The 13207-nt window shown below is 38.4% G+C and overlaps 1 protein-coding gene across 11 annotated transcripts in view; it reads right to left on the bottom strand.

The window, feature by feature from the left end:
• Dlg2 (discs large MAGUK scaffold protein 2) overlaps window positions 1–13207 on the bottom strand; it is a 1165863-nt gene that overhangs the window by 356551 nt on the left and 796105 nt on the right. The window lies entirely within an intron of this gene.

The following is a 13207-nucleotide window of genomic DNA, read 5'->3' as shown; positions in this document are numbered from 1 at the left end:
GCCTATAGGGACTACAACCCCACTTTGCCTGGCCTCCCAAGCCTTCCTTTGAATCCTTGGTGGAAGTCTCCATGACCCCCTAATTCCAGCACTCTGAATTCCTGCAGAACCGCCACCATCAGGCTGATTGCAAGGTCTGCCATCATCTTAAGTAGTAGCCAAGCTTCCAGGGACCCTGGAGGCTGCAGACTGAGTGCTTGGGTAGCTGAAGTATATTGAAAAACCTTCCTACGTTCCCTTGTGAAAGAAGGATGCCCCACTGGTCTCTTAAGAGAATTTTCACTTTTACTCCCTTGAGACTGAGGTGGATGTAGTCTTGCCAGCTCTTGAGATGCTCTCAAGCCATCTTTCTTATTATCTCTGGGAAAAGTCTTCAGGATTTCTTTAGTGGCAGTAATGTCTTTAACAACTGCAACTTCCTTAGCCCTAGTTTTACTTCCACCTTTCAAGTCCAGGTCTTTCAAATATTGCTGCTCTGCTTTGTGTTCCTGATTATCACAATAAATTTGGCCGAAAGCTGCCAGCAATATCCATATCACTGCTTGAATGCTCTGTTTTCTAGAAATTTCCTCTACCAGATTAAGAAGTCCATCACTTTTCAAAGCAGCCTCACAGAAAGTCTCAGGACATGGGCAAAATGTAGATAACTTCTCAGCCAGAATATAACACAAATGGCCTCTAGTTCATTTACTGATAGTATCTTCCTATTCCTCTATACCCTCTTGAGCTCTGTCTTCATTATCCATAGTCCTATTGGCATTCTAGTCTTCTGAGCTCCCACCAGAATCAGCCATTAAGCTCAGTTTACAACAATTTAAAGCATTTCCAGCTGGCACTGCTATGCATCTCAAAATTCCTCCCACCAAATCCAAAAAGCTCAAAAAGTTTCTGAACTACACGTTCAGAAACTTTTAAAAATTGTTAGTCAGGACAATTTTAGAAGAGAAAAAGTTTATTCAGGGGCTCACAGTTTCAGAAATCTCTGTCCAAAGAAGGGTGGCTCCATTCCTCAGGGCTCAAGGTGAGGCAGAACATCACGGAAGAAGAGTGTGGCAGAGGGAAGCAACTCATATGACCAACTGGAAGCAGAGAGAGAGTCTCTACTTGCCAGACAGAATTATATACCCTAAAGCCACACCTCCAATTCCCATCTCCTCCAGCCATATCCTACAACTTCAGTTACCACTCAGTTAATCCCCTTAAAGGGATTAATTTTATGAGTGGATTAAGACTTTTATACTCCAATCATTTCTCCTCTAAATCTTCTTTCACTGTCTCACACATGAGCTTTCAGGGGACAACTCACATCCAAACCATAACACTACCTGTGGTCATCTAAAACCATAAAATCTTCTTTTAAGGAGCTGCTGCTGTATGTATCCATTCTAAATTGGTGCAAACAATTTTGGGACCTCTATTCTCCCAGACTCTTGGTCTTAGTACAGAATTTTGTATGCCTGCTAGATGTAAATAGTTAATAAGTCTTTATAGGTGCATGCCAGCATTTTGATTTCTTTGGCTACCTACTAATTTAGTGCCTCCAAATCTCAATGTTTTCATTGGAAAATGGGTCCCTGGTAGTGTTGTAGGAGGTTCATAAAAGATAATGCTTGCAATATTCGGCGATGTTATTGTCACAGATAATCTTGGTTTTTACTTCCACACTAGAAAGGTAATTATAATTGCTAAACCCCTAATCATAGAAACTACAGGCTACAGAGCCTATAACCATCACAAACATAAGATTATACATACAGATTTAAATCAGAATTTTTTTTTTTAACAATTCTTTTCCTTCCAAGGGATGTTAAGTTTGCTTTTACTGCCCTCTAGTGTTTGCTAAAGATACGACTACATATTCTTACTTTTTTTGCATGGGATGGTCGGCACAAATTTAAAGGCATTCACCAAAAATTGTAAGGATACACACATTCTTTTCAGTTGGTAACTCTTAAAGAGTAAACTAAGTGCTAGAATAATATAGTTGTAGAATTACCATGCATTTTGGCTATGTGTTCTTTTAAGAGGTCTTCATTCAAAATCTAGTGACTTAAATAATCTTTGCTTTATATATTCTAACTATAAATATATATTCAATATATTTATATTTAGAATATCCACTATATGTTAGGTGGACAAGAATTAAAAGATTTTACTGTATTACAACCTACTAAGGGAAATCAAACATGGATTTATGATAAACATGGTAAGTGTTGTGATAGGTACATGCCGTACCATGCATGCAAGTGTCTTAAGAGGGTTAGCCAAACTGGAGGTGTTTCCCTGTGGATGGGCAGGGTGGGAGGATGATGGGTGAGAGAGTGTAACAACCTGAGACCTCAAGGAACAGGAGGTGGGTGGAGAGAGTGTTTTAAGAAAAGAAAGTAAGACTAAATATGGTTAGATGATGAAGAAAATGGAGGGAATTTTAGAGGTGAAACTGGACAAAATAAAGTTATATGGAGGCATTTAGATTTTACTCTAATGATTAAATTATAACCAAATGGATGTTTACCTTCAATTTTAGTTTACATTTTTTAAACTTTCCTTATTCAAAGGGAAATCTTAAGATCACTCATAACATATGTTTAGTTATAACTAATATAGTGTTTAGTCATAAAATAAATTTAAAAAATCTTTCAGTGTCTATTTTTTTTTGTCAAATTTCTCTCACACACATGCATTCCTAGAATGCTAGAGCTGGAGGAACTCTAGAGATTGAGTTCACTTTGCAAAGAAAGAAGAGAGTTAGGACTTTGCTTGGGATGTACTGAGTCCCTGGCTGGCTGCCCTTGGAACCTGTTGGCTTTTCTCCCCTAGTCCAGTGTTGGAATTCCTTGGCCTGGGATTCAGAGGCCTGACTTGTCTTCTGTACCTCACATCTTACTGGGTGAGACTGTTTCTACATCTTGAGCATCCCTGCCTTCTACATCTGCATTGGACTTTGTGCTCCTCTTATGTGGCCTGATGAAAAGAGAGCTCATTTTAGGCTTGCAGTAAGGTTCTCGAATGTTCTCTCCATTACTAAGGAGAGCATGGATCCTCTTCACATCACCTGGTGAAGTCTGTTCTCCTCTGAGGAACTGCCTTTCCTCTCTACTTTCTTTCTGGTACAGTCGTGTGTAGATGGACTCACGTGTTCCTCATAGACCACAAGCAGCTTGAGGATACCCCCCCTGGCTTAGACATCAGTGTGCTCCAGACTACAGCATGGCTTGAAGGCTCTATCAAGGTTGTCACAGACAGAGAAGGGTGGACAAATAAATGAATAAATGAAGAGAGTGGCTATCTTATTTCCTAACAGAAGGTTTTAATAGATGTCATGAAGGAAAAAAAGATATGTTACCTTAATAGTTTGTGTCAGAACTCTTCTCAAAGGAGAAAAAACATGATGAGCTACCAAGACAAACATAAAGTCTCTTTTATGTAAGAAAAACTGAGAGTTGTAATCTTTCACAATAAGAAATGACTACGAGATGAAGATAATATTAGAAAAGGGGAATGAGAGAGAAATCAGGCAGCATGGGAGAGGGGCCAAAGAACCTTAAAATTGGAAATATCTGATACTCAATTTTATTTTTTTTAATATGCTGCTGATGAAAGTCTGCTACCATCTTCTCCAGGCTTAAGACCTGTCTGCTACACACAGTTGAGGTGTTAAGGAACACATAGTTATATTTATGTTAGATATAGAAATGTTCTTAATTCCAGGAACAACTGACTCATGACCACACATGTCTACTGGTCATGGTCCCCATCACCAAGACAATTCCTGCTCAACATGGAGTCTGACTAAAGAAAGAAAAGAATAGTTGACATCCTTCTGAATCCTAGCATAAAATTGGAAGAAGAATAATGAAAAAATATATTAAAAATGGCTATAGTTTAGTGCACTTTATGTTGTACACCAGACCTGAGAGATCTAGGCAATAAATATAGTTCTGTAATTTGTTTCACGACATTGTTGTTCCACCAGGAAAGTTGGAACATAGAGAAATGAGAAAAAATTAATTATATGCAAGATTAACTATTCACCTTTCATTGACTCCTCTCTCTTTTTCCTTCAAACAGGAGAACAGGTAATTTCCTGCTCCAAAGAAGCAACACATTTTATTTTGAACTTTCTCAAGCAATTGTGTCTCTTGGGACTTCTGGCTGATATCTAGCACTTTGTTTAAAAATGAGATTCCCACATATTTTTTTTTAAAAAGCAAGCAATGAAGTCATAAATGCTACTTTCAAATTTTAATCTTCCTTTCATTCACTGGATTGTTTTTTTAAATGTCTGCCCAGTTTTAATACTTGGACTCAAAGACAACTGACTGTACAAAAACGGGTGCATACAGTTCTATGCAAAATCTTTTACTGCCATCTTGTGGACCCGTAGGGAACAACCCCAGGCGCTGTGTGCTATTTATTGCATTTCATTGGAATTCTAGGTCTACGCCAAAGTTTATGAAAATAACTGGAAAAAAAATATAAGAAAAGAGTAGCTAAATACTCAGGTCTATGTTTAATATTACCAATTTGTATGCACCTGAGACTTATTTTTTTAAATAACTTTATTTTATTTACTCATTTGTTTATGTGGTGCTGAGGATCGAACTCAATGCCTCAAACATGCTACGCAAGCACTCTACCACTGGGATTGTAAGCCACAACCCCAGTCCCTGAGACTTTTTTTGTTTTGTTTTGTTTTAATGAAAAGTTGGTATTGTAATAATGGTGCATTCTCCACCTATTTCAGAGTTGCCTTAAGAATGGAAATGTAAAATCGATCTGTAATTGAGGAAGTACTATTCAGAAACAATAGATTATCCTTACTATCATGTAATAATACTAGGTTGCTATCATGTAATAGTACTAGGTCGCATGTAATAATACTAGGTTGCTACATTTCATATGTAACAAGTTAGCCCTGGATCAGGGCTGAAGAGTCCAGACTCTGATGGCTGCCTTCAGGGTGATTTGACTTATATTTTGGACTGTCAGGATAAGAGAGTGAATGTTTCCAATAGAAAGAATCCCTAGAGATGGTTTCTGCAGAAGCAGAAAATAATGTGGGTCAGGGAACTAAGGAAGTGGGTATTTTCTTTTTTACTAGTTCACTGATGTACAAGTGAGTCCTAGCATTGTTTTTATTCTGTAAAGAAATAAACTATAGAAAAAGCTTTTTTTTTCCAGTGAAAAATGCTACCCCTGGGATACAACTCACTCATCTTCATTTAGTCATTCCCTTTTAAGTTTTTTGGTATCTCTCTACCAAAAAATACTTAAACTGGATAATGGAGGCAATAGGTTGAATCATAGATGAAACAGACAACTTATAAAAAATGAACATTTCAGAGAAAAATTCAGAACAAAACTTCTAAGAGGTTTCCCTTCCCCTCAGGGAAGGCTTCTTGGAGTTCTATCATTCAATAACTGATAAGGTGATAAGCAGATAAGGTGCTATTTGGGTTTGGGGAATTTATCACTAATTTTAATAACAAATTGGCTGTTTGAGAGAATAAAACAAAGTGGTATCTCCTTTTTACTATATCTGCTATTTTGGTTTAAGTAGTTCTTGGCTCCTGATTATTTTGATTTGTAGTCAGTTTTAGATATTATAATATCAAAGCATGAATCTCCCTTGATGGGATTTCCATGGAAATGATAAAGCTTTTCTGCAGGTGAACAGAGCTGTTGTAGCATCTGCCTGGTGGTCTTCTTTTCTTCTGTCAAGAGTTTCTTCATTTCCTCTGAGCACTACCCAAGCTCCTTAGGCCCCGTACTGTGATCTCATTCAAGATTCGTCTTTTATTTTCCCCACTCTGATCTCCCACTAGACTACAGGCCCTGGAGGGCAAACAATCTGTATTAACCCTTTGTTCCTAAATCTTGGCATGTCATGATCTCTATCTGGGTCTCAGATGGGTGCAGTTCCCATCCCACACATGCCTCTCCTCCTCTTACTCATGCTGCATGAGTCAGGGAGAGGGTCCCTTTGACTGGGAAGTTCATACCCCAAGACCCATGATTTCTTGTTCTTCCAATTCTACAGTTTTTCTGAAACTGGGTAGGAGTTAGAGAGCAGAGCAAGAGCCAAAGCCTTCCTTAGAAATTTGGGATGGTATAAAGAGAGAAGCAGCTCTTTAGGTTACTGCTATAGGGTACTTACTATCTCTTTTCATGTAAGTGCCAATCATTGAGATTGATCATAGCCATGTTCACATCTTACTTTTCACTGGCTGTCCGGCTACAAAAGTTGGATCAATGTCTGATTTTGCCTCTTTATTCCCTAGAAAATCTAGCATAGTACTTGTCAGTCATGATTTCATTGGCCACCTATGATGTACCTGGCACTGTCCAAGGCTTAAGGATTCAGCAAAGAACAAAACAAAACAATAGGTGATATTAGTAAATCAAAGAATTAGCAAATAAGATTGCAGTCATATACCAAGTCTCTTCTTCTACTTAATATATTTGTATGAATTGCTAAATAAACTACCAATTTCCCCCTGTATACTGGATCATCTTCATCAACATAGAACACTGTTGTATAAACTATATCCTCTAGTTACTACTTCATTTTCTTCCCCTCTGTGGCAAAATTCAAGAGATATCTGTTTTGATTGTTATTAAAAGAGGGGGTTTAGCTGGGTATAGTAATGGATGCCTGTAAAACCAGTGGCTCAGGATGCTGAAGCAGGATGATTGTTACTCCAGAGGTTGAAGCAGGAGGAGAGCAAATTTAAAGCCAGCCTCTACAATGTAGTGAGACCCTGTCTCAAAATAAAAAAGGATTGGGAATGTAGTTCAGAGGTAGAGTACTTGTCTATCTTTAGCACCAACACATAAATAAATAAATAACAGATTCCAAAAGGTTAAAATATCTATAAAATTAGTAAAAGGACTAGACTCCAGGTCTGCCCAATTTCAAAATCAATATTTTTTCCACTTCAAAATTAGCCTCAACAAATTAGTGAGGTCTTAAGCAACTTAGTGAGATTCTATCTCAAAAAATGAAATAAAATAAAATAAAAATGGGTGGGGATGTGGTTCAGTGGTTACATGGCCCTGGGTTCAAACCCCAGTAACGATTAAAAAAAGGGTGGTGGGTGATTTTGATGAAAGGGAAGCAGGAACTTGTGGAAAAGTTAAGCAGAGGAGAAACACAATCAAAGTTGATAGAATCTATAAAGTGAGGGTGAACAATGAAAAAATACTGACTTTGAAATCAAGCAGACCTGGAGTCTAGTCCTTTTACTAATAGGATGGCTATTTAACCTTTTGGAACCAGTTCTTTATTTATTTAAGTAACTCAGTGAGACCCTGTATCTAAATAAGATACAAAATAGGGCTGGGGATGTGGCTCAGTGGTCAAGTGCCTCTGAGTTCAATACCGGGAACAACAACAACAACAAAAATCTTAACACCCTAGATCTAAAAATCCATTTTATCAAGCTCAGCAAGTCAAATTATCTCTAATAATCATTTAGCATTTAGCTGTCCAGTGTCCAAATACCCTTCTTATTTTGAGACAAGCCAAGATAGGAAGGAGGCACAACCTTATTCCCATTAGAGGGGCAAGACAGGGACTGATAGTCTTTTCCTCACACCTTGGAAGTTAGAGTATGGAGAGGTACCTGGGGATCTAATATTTACACTCTAAGGTGTAGGTGCTTCGAAAAAGGGGGGTAGAATTACTTTCTTAGTGGCCAGTAGTGATGGTTTCAGGAGCAGCATGCTTAACTGACTTTCCTTCAGCAGGATTTCCTTCGGGCTCTGAGTCCATTCCTATCAGAAGATCTTGTGAGTTACCTATAATTTCTCCAATAAATTCCTTTTTGTTTGTTTGTTTAAGTTACCCAGAGATGATAACAGTTATTTGAAGTCAAGAACCTCGGCAGGTAGATTCACTATCTAAGTTCCCATCAGGCACATTCCTAGAGTATTAGCATTAAGGCTAAAGGAGTAGGTGGTGACAGAAGGAATCCTATAGTTGGAGCCTAATTGGTTCCCAGTTAGAAGAATCACTGAATTCTTTAGTTTCTTCTTATATAAAATGGCAAAGTGATCATTTTCCTAACTACCCTGAAGGGATCCTATCAGGATCAAATGAGATAATGTCCACAGTAAGGAACTTTGTACATGGAGATGGTGATACAAATATAAAGGCTATTAGAGATTAGCTATCAAAGTAGGTTATTCAAAGGCAAAAGCACATTACCACTAAAACTTGGTCCACTTCGGTTGTCCATTACTCCTTTCTTAAAACTTGTGATCTCTTGACACAGTTTGCCATGTATCTTGCTTCAGTTATCATGCCACAGTTTAGATGTTTACATGAGGTGGTACAGGATCAGGTGTCAAGCCACCCTTTGAGCCTTGGGTAGGAAATCCTAACCTCCCACACATATTCTTGGATGAAGAGAATATATTATGAACAGATTTTAAATAAACATCAAAGTTTCAGCATTTAGTTCATCATAGAATACTTACTTAACATTTTTCTGATTGTTAGAATTCCTATTAATCAAAATTCCTATTGATCAGTTCTGTCTGAATTGGAAAATACCTGTGGCTCAGCAGTAGAGCGCTCGCCTAGCACACACAGGACCCAGGTTCGATCCTCAGCACCACATTTAAAAAAATAAATAAATAAAGGCTTTGTGTTGTGTCCATCTACAAAAAAGATTCTCTCTCTCTTGCACTCTCTCTCTCTCTCAAAAAAAAAAAAAAATAGGAAGGACCGTGGGCTAGAGGTCCAGATGAACATAACTAGTATTCCTGGCTGCCTCTATGGAAGTGGCAAGGTTGAGTCAGTCAGCCACTATTTAGACATGTTCTCAGTAGCTGGATTCTACCTTCTTCAATGGGGGAACAGGAGAATAAAGCAGTCTGGTCTTCAAGTTAAGCTCCAGAGGACCTAGATGTTGCTTCCAAATCACCTCAGTCTTAAGATTGTTTATGTGTACAATGGCTTCCTTGGTGGCTCCTGTATCTCTTTGTCAATGTTAGGCATTGTATTTTTTTTCAATAACTGAAGTTTGAGTGTGGACAGCTTCAGACATAAGCAGAGGGGCAAACTGAATTTTCTTTTTTGAAGGCTGGCACTGCAGAAAGAGCGCAGCTTTGAAATCAGAAGCCATGGCAGTTCAAGTACCACAGTCACTGCTGATTGATTATCTGTGTGATTTTGAACAAATTATTTAATTTCCCAGAGCCATCAAGCCAACAAGGTTGTTGGGGAAAAATGCGTGAAATCATAGTGCAGTATCCAGCACAATGCTTGGTACTAAGTAGGTATTTAGTTAATATGATACATTTTTTTCCTCTAATTCTCTACTGTTTCTGCTTCCTTCAGGCCTTTTTTGCTGGACAGCTTCTCCTCCAGAAGTGTTCCCATACTCCAGGCTGGGGTAATAAGTTGCTGTGGGCCCAGCAACTTCCTGTTAGCATTTCCGTATTATATTGGAAATATTATATTTATGTGTTTGTCTCCCTTCATAAGGCTGTATGCTCATTTGAAAATGTCATGTCCTCAGTGCCTGGTAGTTTGGACACATAGCAGATGCTGTTGAACTCTGCAAACAGGATTTTAAGGTAAAAATGTTCCTCTCAAAATTTTCCTGCAGAATTTTTTTTCTGGAGGTAAGTTTAAAGCAAAATTTCCAAAAAATGTTCCATTTGATGGTAATTTGTGTGTGTGTTTTTTTAAAATCACAGTTCTTAAGTAAGATAGAAAATGCTTTAGTAGCATTTTCGTATTTTTGCAGAACTTCTCCTTTTATTGGATCATGAACCATTTTTCATGGAGCATTTAACAGATCTGGGGTTACTCAGAATATGATTTTAGAGATATCACATTAAAAAGATATCATATTTTGTATCACTAAACTGACTTTTGAAGGCTGCTCACAGGTGAACCCTTGAGTAGTGACCTGTGGGTTATCCCCTACAGGTCAAACTTTAAGAGCATGTTTCTTGATATTTTTTTAACTTGTGATATATGGCATGCTTAAGGACATGTTCGATAGGTAGGACATAATGAATATCATCAGAATGTAGCAACACTAATTTTGGTTTCATACCCATACAGTTTATTGAATTTTTAATTTAACACATATTATAGTTAGATTCTACATCAGACAAAGGGGATGTTTCCTAAGTGAAATGTGAACAATCCATGAGTTCTATGGTCCCTTTTAGATAATAGAAGGTCCCTGTTCACCTCAATTGAGAAGGATTTTAGAGGAGGTTTAGCACATGCATAGGGCACTTGACAGAGAACTTGGCACTCAGGGGAAAGGTAGCTGCTCAGTCTTTAGGCAACAATATGGAGATTTCTTTTGTTATGACAATGAAACACTTTTATATGGTTTGCCAGCAAATAAGTGCTTCCAGAGCCTTTCCAAGTGTCCCATGATGGTGACTGCCTGGAAGTTTCCTACTCCTCACAACTCTGTAGCTATGTGTAGGCATGATACACATTCGTTATATGGTCTGGTACCAAGATTGGCCAAGGTGTCACATATTTTGAATAACATCCCTGACAGGAGGTTAAGAGAAAGCTACGATGGCTGGAGGAGTGTAGACAAGGCCATCCAGGCAAGCCAAGGCCAGACCCTACAAATCCTTATAGGCCATGTTAAAACTTTAAAAACAGAAGATCATTGAAAGTGTTTTTTTTTTTTTTTTTTTTTAAGAAAGTGGGAGAAAGGACATGATCAAATATGCTATTTTTAAAGGCTTGCTCTCTTTAAAGCCTGGAAGGTATGTGACAAGAGAAGTTTTCATGCAATTGGCAATCAATAGAAATAAAGGACCCTTGAGACATAGCCAGGCTGCTGTGATTTGAATGCATTCAAATCACATGCATTAGAAACAGTCTCTAAGTACACATAGTAATGGGGCCTTTGGGGAGGTAATTAGGGTTAGAGAAGGTACTGAGATTGCGGCTTTATGAGAAGAATCAATGGGGCTTTCATGTTTGCTGTCTCACCAAGTTTTGCCCTCTGCCATGTTACAAGGCAGCAAGAAGGCCCCTACTATCTGCTGGTACCACACTCTTGGATTTTCCAGACTCAGAACTGTGTGTGAGCTAAATAAAACTTTGTTCATTACAAGTTACCCAGTCTGTGATATTCAGCCATAGCAAAAAAAAAAAAAAAAAAAAAAAAAAAAAAAAGACCAAGACACAGAACCTGCTGAATTCTATAGCAGGCAGACAAAGGGTTAGATGCCTATATATGGGACTCTGAAGCTGAGGAAATCTCTGCCCTGGAGACTTTTCACTATCCATGTTTGTTTTCATTTGAGATTGTCCCATGGTCAGGGAACTGTAGGTTCTGAGTTGGGCAAGAAGACAAATTCAGTAAGGTAGAGAGATAGCTAAGTGGGCTCTGCAAAAGCCACAGACTGAAAAAGCCACAGATTGAAGAGTCAGTGTGTCTGGATAACAGTGGGTTTAGCAGAGCAGACGCCTGGATCAAGTACACTGATTTGCAGGGTTAGAGGCAGCCTCCTTATGGTTTCTGGAACAGAAACTTGAATTTAACTGTTGGCAAAAGAAGTTTTTATCTTTTCAAAAACAGCACCAGTCCCACTTGATTATACTTCACTTCAATGTTGTTTAACAACAGGGTGCCCTAGCTGACACAACCTCAACATTTTTGAAATCTTAGGAAGAACAGGGAAGGGTGGAGACTCATAAAAAGTATATGTTGTCAATGTATTTCAAGTTAAGAATGTTTAGTATTCCCTTTGCAAATACTATTTTCTTTGAGCAAAGTTCTAAGGTAGGATTTTGGATTACAAAGTTGTATAGAAAGGACATATATATCCATTTTCTTGGAGGAAACTGAAATTATCCTTAGTCTGGATGTAAATGTTGAATTATTGGAGTTTGGAAATATACAAAGTTACATCAGCTAGTGTAGGTCTCTGAGTCTTGTTGCTTTTATTTTAGGGAAGAAGGCAGAGGAGGTAGAGTTAGGAGAGAAGAAATGCTGTCTTGGTCATGGCTGACTAGAACTGGGAATGAGACCAGTTCCTGAGGGGCAGGGAGAGGATTTTGTTAGAGTTTGGGTGAGTCCAAGTTTTAGGGTGAAAGGAGAGAAGATGAAGGAACTAAGTAGGAGAGATTTGGTAGGATTTCTGATTTACAATTCTATATTTTGGGGGACAAGGTGAAAAAGTTGCACAGACTTGTGGAGGTGGCCCCTACCTCTGCACAGGGTTCAGATCCTGTCTGGTACCCTAGGGATGCTGATTCTAGTACCACTGAGAACTAACTAATTACTTAAGCAGAAACCCTCAGCACTGCAAACTATGAAAGCCAGGTTCCTCCATGGGACTGGGAGCAAGAGCTGGAGAGGAAGGACATGGCAGATACAGCACAGTGAATGGAAGGGATGGAGTTTGTAGGCCTCAAGACAACCATTTCAGAGAATTGAATTTGGGACATCAATATTTTTTGAGTTGGGGGAGGAGGATGTAATTCAGCCACAATATCAAAAGGGATTTAGAGTTGTCCTCTGATGTAACTATATAGGGAAGACCTTATTAGGACCCCCAAGGTGGTGAGCAGTGTATATAGTGCTCACATTTCATTTGAATAACTGAACAGTGAATGTTTGGCAAATAAGTCCTTTCCTAGTGGATGGCTCTAAACCTGAAGGTAACTTGAGAAAGCAAACCTGAAAGTCATTTGCAACACCCAGGTGAGCTATGACTCACTCTTACTATTTGTAAACCAATGACGCAGTTTAAATTCTAATTTGAAAATTCAATTTCCTGTGGCACCTTCACATCAATAACTGTAGCATTTCCACTCCAGCAACACATGCTCCCCAAAATGCATCTTGGAACACACTTAGTTAAACACATTAAGTTCACCACCAAGAAGGACTTTGGACTTAATAATGTAGCTGGGATGATCTCCTTAGACTCTTGAGAAATGAATAAACTCAAATTGCTTGGAGAGACAGGAAAGAATCTTCCTAGGCATATTGCTTCTACATGTTCTATTCCACATTTTTTTTCCATAACAAAGCATTTTAATAAATAACACAAGCATTTCTATCTTTCCCTCTGCAGGAAGAATGCCTGAGGAAGCTACTGCACTAGTTACTGTGCTTGCCTGCTGAATGCCCTAAATTCTTCCCCATGAATACCTCAAGAAGACTGTTCAATTATTGGATTTCTTTCTACAACAAATCCC

Source organism: Callospermophilus lateralis, chromosome 2 (assembly GCF_048772815.1).
Source record: "Callospermophilus lateralis isolate mCalLat2 chromosome 2, mCalLat2.hap1, whole genome shotgun sequence".
NCBI lineage: Eukaryota > Metazoa > Chordata > Mammalia > Rodentia > Sciuridae > Callospermophilus > Callospermophilus lateralis.
This window is presented reverse-complemented; position numbering and strand designations above follow the sequence as displayed.